At 36.8% G+C, this 10,284-nt stretch overlaps 1 long non-coding RNA gene across 4 annotated transcripts; it reads right to left on the bottom strand.

Annotated features, from left to right (window-relative positions):
- Positions 1-6,968: 6,968 nt before the first annotated feature.
- On the bottom strand, positions 6,969-9,301 carry LOC131622773 (uncharacterized). 4 transcript variants are annotated; one of them, XR_009289996.1, is made up of 5 exons: positions 8,992-9,301; positions 8,663-8,845; positions 8,025-8,586; positions 7,564-7,620; positions 6,969-7,360 (listed from the first exon to the last, which is right to left on the bottom strand). It is a non-coding gene; the product is annotated as an uncharacterized LOC131622773 (long non-coding RNA). The 4 variants fall into 4 exon arrangements; XR_009290001.1 differs by lacking the exon at positions 7,564-7,620; XR_009289995.1 differs by having other exon boundaries at positions 7,564-8,586.
- Between the last annotated feature and the right edge of the window lie 983 nt (positions 9,302-10,284).

Here is a 10,284-nt window from a genome sequence, read left to right on the forward strand (position 1 = left end):
AGCCAATGAATCTAATAAAATCAATTAATAAATCAAATGGCCTAGTAGGAAGGATAAAAAAAACATGGGGTATGAACTAGCAAAAATATAGAAAGACTAATGACCAATTGGAGTTAAAAAATATATAAAATTTAATGATTTAAAAAAAAAAAGAATAACTATAAAAAAAAAATAAAGATATAGGCGCTGCATGTCACTTGTTCTAAATCATTCAATTTTTTTTATAAATGAAAACAAAAATGTGAGAAGAAATCAGCTTTTGACTCAATCATCCATTATAACTTCACCACTAACGGCAAGACACATGGCAACAATAATCCATTATAACTTCACCACTAACGGCAAGACACATGGCAACAATAATAGAAAAACAAAACATAAAAAACAATTGTATAAGAATAGGAAAAATACAATGAATTCATCTTCTCTCTTATTCTCACGATAAAAGACAAGTTTCTGTTTTTTTTTTTATTCAAACTTCTGTGTTCTTCTCAAATGAAATAAAATAAAAAAAATTCATAATCTTAAAATAAGCAACGCGCATGAAAAATCCGGATCAAGAGTTAAAGAGCCAAATATTACCTGTCGAAACTAAGAGATAGCGGAGAGACGACAGCAAGCATGGTGGCGGTATACATCCGACGAAGAAACGTCAATCAGTTGCCGGATCTATCCGCGGCGGTCCGGAGAAGACAAGTCGGTTTTGGGTAGTGCGACCGTCGTAGGCTTGTGGCTAGTTGGAACTGAAATCCGGCGCGGTTGGCACATCAGTATTGTGGATCGTAGGTTTCGATGAGATTTGCGGAATCGTGGCCGCAAGTTCGCGTTGGTTTTGATCTATCTTCTTCTTTTTCGGTCTTCCTGGAAAAAAAAACAAACTAAAAAAAAATAAATAAATAAGATTTGTCAGATTTGTTGTTGTTTATTTGTAATGGGTTTGGATTTATAAATGATGGACCGGGTATTGATTTACAGGTTTTGAAAGTTTGTGTTAATTTGTATGGGAATTGTTTGAAAGGAAGGATTTTGTGGTGAGTTTATGTTACGATAATAGTGTGAGATTTGGCCATGAATAATTGGAGGTGGTAATGGTGTTTATGATGAGGTATAGTTTTATGTTGGATTTTTGTTTATGGTTTGATATAGGGGTGAAAAGAGTTTGTTCATGGATCTTGTTATTGGTAAAAACAAGTGGTGTTTTGTGTAGGTTAGAGGAAGGTGGGTGATGGGTTGTAGGTAAGAAACTTTGTGTGAAACCCACACGTGAGAGAAGGTAAATGAATTTTTCTTGGGTGATTGTTTGCAAGTTTATGTACACATGAAAAAGACACAGGTTTTTTGGGTTGAAAATAAGAGTTAGAGAAAATTGGTAAAGAGTGTTGGAGGTATAAACCTGATAATGTCGTCCTTTGGTCAGTGAAAAGTGGCCTCTCTTATAATAGAAAAATTAGGTTAAAATATTAAAAAGGAAAAGAAATCAATTTTAATGATAATTAATTAGTAATAATCAAAATTTAAAACCTATTTGATTTAGTTTTTAAATTATGCTTATTTTAATTAATTTCATAAAAACTATCCTAAAATAACATATGAACAAAATATTTTTGAATCTTTTCTATTTTATAATTTTTTTTGATATTTTTTATAAATAAAAATGGAAAAAGTGAAAAAAACAATAATTTAAAAAAACTTAATAAAAAAATACGAAAATTAATTATAAATAATAAAAAAATACAAATTTGTGATTTTAAAAATAATTTTAAAATAGAAATAAAGTTGGTAACAAATAAAAGAGAAAACTGTCAGACGTGGGATTCGAATTCGTGACCTCTTGCTCTTGTACCTCTTACGCTCAAATCCTTACCAACTAGGCTATGTTATTTATTTGAAATAAAAAGCCAATTGAAAGTGTATGAGGCATCGGCCAACATTTTTCTATTTATTAAAATATAACAATTTAATAGTAAACTATTATATTTTAAAATAGACTTTAAATCGAATATTTATAAAATTCAGGATGTCAATGTAAATGAACCCAAGATTTTATAAAAATCCAATTTTGAAAATAGTTTTTTTTGAATTTTTATCACTAAAAAGTGTGGGCAAATTTTGGGGTATGACACTTTCAAAGGACATCTTCATATAGGTCTTGAGCATGTTCGCGTCTTGACTCCAATACCCCAAGGTTGGGGTTTAGACAATCTTTCGACTAACTTTTCCTTTTTCATTGAAATACTGATTTATATTTTGTTCACAGCTGTTACTCGAAAGAAACAAATCAAGGAAGCCCCTGTACGGAAGGGTTCTGGAACTTCGAGGAATACCAAGGCGAGTGGGAGTGGATACCTTATATTTTAGCTTGTGAAATTTAATGAAAATTACTCACTTGGTTTTAATATGTATTTCAGAGCTCGAAACCTCCAGCGTCTTCGAAGCGAAAAGTTCCTCAAGCAGCTGCTTCAGATGACGAAGATAAATCTCCTCCTCGCACTAGACAAGCAATAAAGAAAAGACAGAAAGCTGCCACCCCTTTAGCCAAAGGAAAGGGATCTGGGACTTCGAAGCTCACTTCATCGAGTGACAAGGTATCTTTTGAGGACTCACCCTTGAAGGCTGCTAGTACTATCCCCATTGTGGAGAGTCATAACTCAAGCCCAGACAACATTCCAACCAAGGTATTTGGATTTCCCAATTTAATCATTTTCAAACTCTAATTCCAATGATTAAGTTCAGATCTTACCTTGTAAATGCAGGATGATGCTGGCACAGCCACTTCTGATCTCAAAACTTCAAGTTTAAACATTGATCTTGACAGTCTTCGAGGTAAATGTCTGCCTTTTCGAATGACAGATGAATTTCTTGCAACCTCCATTTTTATCAATTCTAACTGTTCAACACAGGTGTTTCTCGACACAAATCTCCTGTGCTTTCTCCAGTTCTCGAAGACACTCAGCCCCTTGCAACTATCATTCCAACTGTGCCTGCTGAAGAAAGCCATTCAAATGATGAATCTCCACCTATTCATCAAGATGGAAACATGGAGGAGAACCCTCAATGTTCGAATAGTGATAACGCAGTCGGACAACCAACTGGCAGCGAAGATACTATATTTAAGCAAGATGCTACAGAGGAAACTTCAAAACAACCTACATCTGGTCTTCATGAAACTTCAACCTTCGGAACTATAGTCACTCCTGAGACTACTTCGAAGCAGGCTTCCGCAATACTTACTCCTTCAGAGCTGGAGCAGCTCAAGAAAACTGATCTCGTAAGCTTCCTCAAGACCATAATGAATGTTGATAACGTTTCGCCCATTGGACTTGGAACTTCTTCTATTGCCCTAGCGGGTACTAATGACAAGGATAATATTCCAAATCTCCTTCGTCAAATAAGAGAAAAGTTCTTTGAAACCAACCTGGTTGAAGCTCTAAGCAAAGATTCCACCAAATGTTATGGTCTAAACAACCTTTTGAAGAAGGTGGACTTACTTCTTGTCTCAGAGGAAGTCTCAGAAGTGATTGTTTTACTAGGCTCTCTGATTGACCAACTCCAATATAATCTTCTTCGAAAACGGAATATTGACGAGCAACTCACAACGAAGGTGACTTCTCATAATTCTTCTTGGAAAGCTGCGAATGATTCAACAACAAAGGCTGACGCTCTTAAGCTTGAACGTTCGAAGAAACAGCAGGAATATGAAGATTACGAAATGAATATCAAATCCTGGAAGCAGGAAATTGAACTCCTCGAAGAGAAGATAAAGAATGCCCGATCTCGTCAAGTAGAAATCCAACAAATCAATCAGAAAGAATTGACTGAGGTGGCGCAGTTAGGGATTCGACACTTCGAGACAGCCCAGAAGCTAGCGCCAGAGATCGAAGACTTGAAAAGACAACGGGCATTAATCGAACGCCATATGTCCTTATGGGAAACTCAGTATTCGAAGATGAAAGATAATCTTCCCAAGGATTTTAATTAGCCACTTTGGCCCTTGTACTTTTTTTATTCCGTACTTAGTTTATTTTGTAATCGAATTCCTTCAGAATACATATGCAGTTTTATCTTTCAATCTTCCACACATCTGATTTTACAATTGTCACAAGTAATGTTTTAGCAATTCCTAACAATTGCCAAAATTATTTTATTATCATAATGATTTTAATGATGCACCCACGTGACATGATTACCCTTCGCAGCCTCTTAAGCCTAGACTTGACGTTTCCACTTCCCTTAGCCGTAACCATCATTAAATGATGACATCACCTTTTTCAAAACATCTACTTGAGACGTGCGTGTATCAGTTTTCAATCATGATTACACTTCAATTTCCAAGGCGGGAAATGGCGGAGGCAATAACTTCTCTTGGGGATACCAAACGCAGTCCAATCAACACTAAAAAATGAACCGTTCTTTGTGCCAACATAGTCTATATAAGGCGTTAGCGTTCTACTCCTTTCTTCACACTTTCACCAAACTCTTATCAAACTTCCTTCTTCCCCTCACACTCTTTCAAATACAGAGTTTGATAAACCTCTTTGTATTCTTTCCTTCAAAAATGGCGCAACCCTTGACCTGCAATACCATCAGAGCCTCTATCAAAAAAGAGTTCAAACTTTCTGAGGAAGAGTTTGAAGGAAGTCACATCAGCCTCAGTGCACTCTTTGCTAATCAACAACTCCAGTTCTATCATGAAATCCTGGAGGGGTCTGTTTATCCCAATATGTTAGCATATTTCTGGATGTTTGCATCCCTGCGCATAGATCCAGAAGGGAGAACCACCATCGTGTCTGAGGTTCGAAGGGATCACATTACCATCACTCCCTTAACCATCTCTGAACTCCTGAGATGTGAAAATTGTGGAGAAGCTTTTGATGACAACACCATCAACATGACCACCTACCGTATGTTGAGGACCCTCATGGAAAAGGACCCCTTTAGTGCTAAAGTCATTAAGATTTGGCACCAGCTTTTGGTGGGCAACTTCCGCCCACGAAGCCATAACCTAGACATCATCATGATGGAGGATCTGGAGTTTATACTCTGTGCCCTCCGGGGAAAGAAGATAAACTTTCCATTGCTGATCTTCAAAGGGCTTGTCGAAGCTGTTTCCATGGCTGCTTCTCGTCAAGGTGTGGTGACGTGCCTTCCTTATGGAATATTCTTGTCCTATATGTTCCTCAAAAAGGGCATAATGAGAAGAATGCGCAATTCGGGGTCTCTAGACATGTTCGAAGCAGAAAGCTTGCCCCTGCTATCCTTGGAGGGTTTAGAACAAAGGATCAATTAGAGGGTGCTTTGTTTGAAGCTTTACTGGAGGTGTTATAGGCCTTAGTTTTTATTATCCAAAATCTTTTGAATGCCTCTTCTGTTAGCTTCTAGTATGTTTTTTCAATTCTGTAGTTGATGGTAACAACCACCCCCAAATAGATGTACTCTTCTGCTGTTAATGAAAAAAATATTTTGGCATCGCTTTGTCTTTTTGCTTTATTTGCCAAATATCTTGCTTGAACACGAAGCCATTTTGGTGCTTGTTTTACCATTTTGGCCTACGTAGCATACTTCGAATATCTACATTTTTGCAATCTTTACTTCGTGCATGCTTGGTTTGTATCTTTTCAGATACTTTCCATTTACTCTTAAGATCCTACGATCTTCTGCCAATTCTTCTATCTCATAAGCGTTATTTGAGAATATTTTTAAAATTCGAAAGGGTCCTTCCTAATGTGGGGACCATTTACCTAGTGATTGATTCTTTCGATCTATAGGCAAAATAAATTTCCAAACTAATTCATTATTAATAAATGTTTTACCTTTCACCTTTTTATTGTATGCTCTGGACACCCTTTCTTTTTGCCTCTTTATCATCTCCAACGCTCGAAGTCTGTCTTCGTCCAAATCTACCAATTCGTTCATCATCAATTCCCAATATATGTTTGGAGGAATTTCTGCCTGTCTTTGGATTCGGACTGATTGCAAGTATATCTCAACTGGAAGCACTGCATCGTGTCCGAATGTCAATTGGAAAGGCGTAGTGTTTGTAGCTTCTTTTGGCGACGTTCGACAGGCCCAAAGTGCTTGGTCTAAAGTTTTATGCCAACTCTTGGGTTTTTTCCCTACGTGTTTCTTTATGAGACCAATTATTATTTTATTTGCTGCTTCGACTTGTCCATTTGCCTGAGCGTAGTAAGGTGTAGAGGTAAACAACTTAAACCCCATTTCTTTGGCGAAGTCTTGCATCTTTCGCCCAGTAAACACTGATCCTTGATCTGTGGTTATACTCTCTGGGATTCCGAATCTATATATAATGTGTCTTTGAATAAACTCAATCACAGCCTCCTGATCCACATTTGCAAGTGGTATCTGTTGCACCCCAAAATTTGCCCATCTAAATCTATTACTAATTAGTTTATTGCTTCATACGCATTTGCATCTTAAGTCATAGATAAAATTATGTATTCGCTTAATTAATAACTATCATTGGGATCAAGGATCATGGGGCAAATCGAAATTTCACTTAAGTCTTAATACAAGGTTAATTATTTCTTCAAAATTTGTCTCGCACTTAATGAAGATGGTGATTAGGATAGGTCTTCTGAAAGACATTTGATTGGATGATTTTGTTACGATGTTTTGATTCATCCCTGCATGGACGACCATTGTTTGGTTTTATGACAGAATATTAAGTTAATGGCCAATTTGAAGACTAAAGGGTCGATACTTTTGACGTCAAGCATCGAGAAAAAGACAATCAAGCATTTGAATTCTGAAAGAAAAAAAGAGAGAAGAAAGAAATCTAAAGATGATCCTATTTGGCACGAGTTGACATTTGGTCAACAAGTCAACCTTGTAAGATTGACTTTTGTTTGATTAAATAATGTAACATCCCCTCATTCAAGACAGAACATGGTTAATCATCTTTTGAAGAATATTGTGCTCATAACGGTGATTAAAGCATTAAGAAAAAAGAAAGAATTCAATTCGGTTTGAAATAAGGAAAGTCAAAGGAACCTGCAAATTACATTGGTGGTCAAGTTGCTTACAAATAGTTACAAACAGCAAAAAGCCCATTACAAAAATCAGAATTGAAATCACAACATAGGTTTTGACACTGTTATTGATTTTTGATGTGCTTAGACTATCCTAAGGTTCCGTTTCTCCCCAATTCAGCCAGTAAATTCAATTGCAATGAACCAGCAAACGCATGGCTCTTTCCTTCAGCATCCAGTCCATGTTGGAAGCTCAACTGTCTCATATAATCTTCGAATGGTTCGTCGAGATGCAAGCTTCCAGGCCTATCCCTCCATGTCATCTGGTACTTCCCAGTTATTTAATAAGGAAGGTGATAGATCTTCCAAAGCTCCTGAGGAATGAACCAAAAAAAACAGTAGTAATTATTACTTGAATCCACATACCAAAACCAGAGTTTCACCTATACACAAGTTATCAAACAATCAGTACTAAAAGCAAGCAGGGAAATTTGTTCAAAGAAGTTTGGGCAGTTCAACACGAGTATTATTTCTAACAGCTCATTACAGTACGTATTCTTAAAGGATTTCAAACAACCTCAGGCAGCAGAGATTCAAAGAAACAGAATTGACATCAACAAATCCACACACTCACCTGCATACATTCAAACCGATATCAAAATCACAATACATAACAGAAAATACAGTTCCACAATAAACCTAGTACAAAACAATTTCTAAACTAACCGAACCATAACAGAACCCTTTAACCAATTAACTAACAGCTTTCAAATTAACTTTAACCTTCCAAACTCTATCCAATTAACTCTCAGTCAGCCTCATTTGTTTCTTTCTCTAACAGAACTAACCTCTTTTTAACCATATCAATAACCCTAACGAATTTCCCAAAAATCAGTTACTACTTTCCTAACTGATTTAACCAACTAAAAGCTAACAGCCTGTGTAACAACAATAACAGATTCATAACCTCCTAACCAAACTTGTAACTACCAATAACCACTAACTGATTCCCTAACAGTTTGTAACAAACTAACTAACCTTCAGCATAACAGTTAAAACAGAATCATAACTGACAGATCTTAACCCTTCAATTCATAACAGAAAATCAAAATCCAATGGCTCACACCTCTTCCCTCTAACTGAATCCATCAACCTCCACTTCTATAAATTCAGACCTCCCTTCTATTCAAAGTTTTTCTCCATTTTTTCTCACTCTCCACCATTTTTCACACCATCTTCATCTTCATCTCTTCACACTCTTCAACCACCATTCTTCACTTTCTTCATCACTTCTCATTCCTCATCTCTCTTCTCCATTCATTCTCCATAATTCACTCCTCCATTGGCATAACCTTCACTCTCCACAAATCCACACTTCTTCACCTCTGCAACTTCAGGCTCTCGATCTTTTCTCATCTCAGCCATTCTTCACTGCTCCTCCATTTTTCTTCACCTTCATTTCTCATCTTCTTCACCACTTCACACTCCATGCTCCCATTCCCAATTCCATGCTTCAATCTTCAAAAAAATAGAACCTTCAATCTTCTTCTTCACTCACCAACAGAAAAGAACTTCACCACCTTCAATCTCCATTGATAACCTGCAAAAGAATCACAATCAGCAAAACAGAAAATTCATCACACAGTATCCGGATTCATCCAATCTCAAGAACTCACCACAATTCTGCAGAACTTGCCAGTATCTCCCTCAATTCAATCTACCATAATCTTCAACGACAACTATCATTTAACGCTTCATCATCATCATCATCGCATTGTTCATCATCGCACATCACTTCAATCATCACCTTCGCATCGGTTCTTCAAAGCCACGAGCAACTTCATTGAATCTTCAGCAACCTTCAATAACAAGATGCAAAGCAGAAGATGTAAATCGGAGAAAGAAGTGAGCATGAGAGAACGGTGCTATTGCGCTTGAGTTCGCGAGATCATCGAAGAACAAGAAGGAAAATTGCGAACAAGAATGAGTTCAGAACACCTATTACCTGAGGAATTTGTCGTCGCCGCTTCCGTATCGGCTTCAAATTGAAATCTATCTTAAGGACTCAGCATTCGTTTCGCACATTCTTCGGAGTTTCTTCTCGGGTATCTCATTTGCTTCGCCTGCGTGCTTCCCTCCAGGTTGGGATTTTGCTGGGATGTTTGGTTCACGGCGGCGCTAGGTCGCAATCGGAGACGATAGGGTGGTCCGGCGCCGTTCTTTCGAGAGAGGGAGTCGAGAGTGAGAAAGAGATAGGTTGATGTAGAAGTTGAAACGGCGCATTGAGGTAACCCTAGCCCCTCTTTCAATTGCGTTTTAATTATGTGTTTTATTTTATCTTTATTTTTTATATGATAATAATAAAAATGGACCAAGATTGAACCTCTGGGCCTGAAACGTTGCCGTTCACACCCCTGGCCCGCAAACTTTCCTTAATAAAAAATCTGAATACAAAATACTCTGTGGGCCTGCGCTTTGCCATTCACACCACCTGAGGCCCACGCCGTTTTTTGGCAACAAAATTCTGCAACTACAAAAACGCCCCTGGGCCTTAAGCTCTATGGGCCATGCGCCCTGCTTTTCACAACCTGCAATTCAGGATTGCACCCCCATATTTTTTTATTTTATTTTTTATTTATTCTTTTAGATTTTAATTAGATTTTTGTCACTTCTTTTAGTAATAAAAAATGCTGATTTTTTCTTGTTGTTTTTAGACATTTAATCCAATTTTGACATATAAGAATAATCATAAAAAATATTAGTTTTTAGGCTATTTGTTTTTAGTCTTTTTACTTGACTTCTAATTCAATTTCTTTCATAAAAATCAATATAAAAATAGTAGTATTTTTTGGTTCATTCTTGTGCTATATTTTGACTTGTTCTATTTCATGCTCTTGTACTATTTTCATGTATCCTACTTGTTGACTTCTAATTGTGATCTTTACTTTCATGTTCCTTTACTCCTAACCTTTAGGTAGAAACCATGACAACATTAGGACTTAGAAATTCCCTTCATACTTAGGCTAGTTTCTTTTCCTTTTCAACTTTAAAACATCTAATAAATATCAAAATTAAGTCCCCTAAAAAATACAAAGAAAACACTTAATAAAACATTAATAAAAAAGTGAAAATCATTAAAAAGGGAATGGAAGCTTAAACGTCCCTTGCTTTAGGGAACGTTCGAGTGCTTGGATCTCCCTTGCTTTAGGGTTCCATTCAGGCGTAAGTTCCCAACTTCTAAAAAACACAAACCAAAGAGCAACTCGAGTCTCCCTTGCTTTAGGGTTCCACTCGAAAC

This window comes from Vicia villosa, linkage group LG1 (assembly GCF_029867415.1).
Source record: "Vicia villosa cultivar HV-30 ecotype Madison, WI linkage group LG1, Vvil1.0, whole genome shotgun sequence".
Taxonomy (NCBI): Eukaryota; Viridiplantae; Streptophyta; class Magnoliopsida; order Fabales; family Fabaceae; genus Vicia; species Vicia villosa.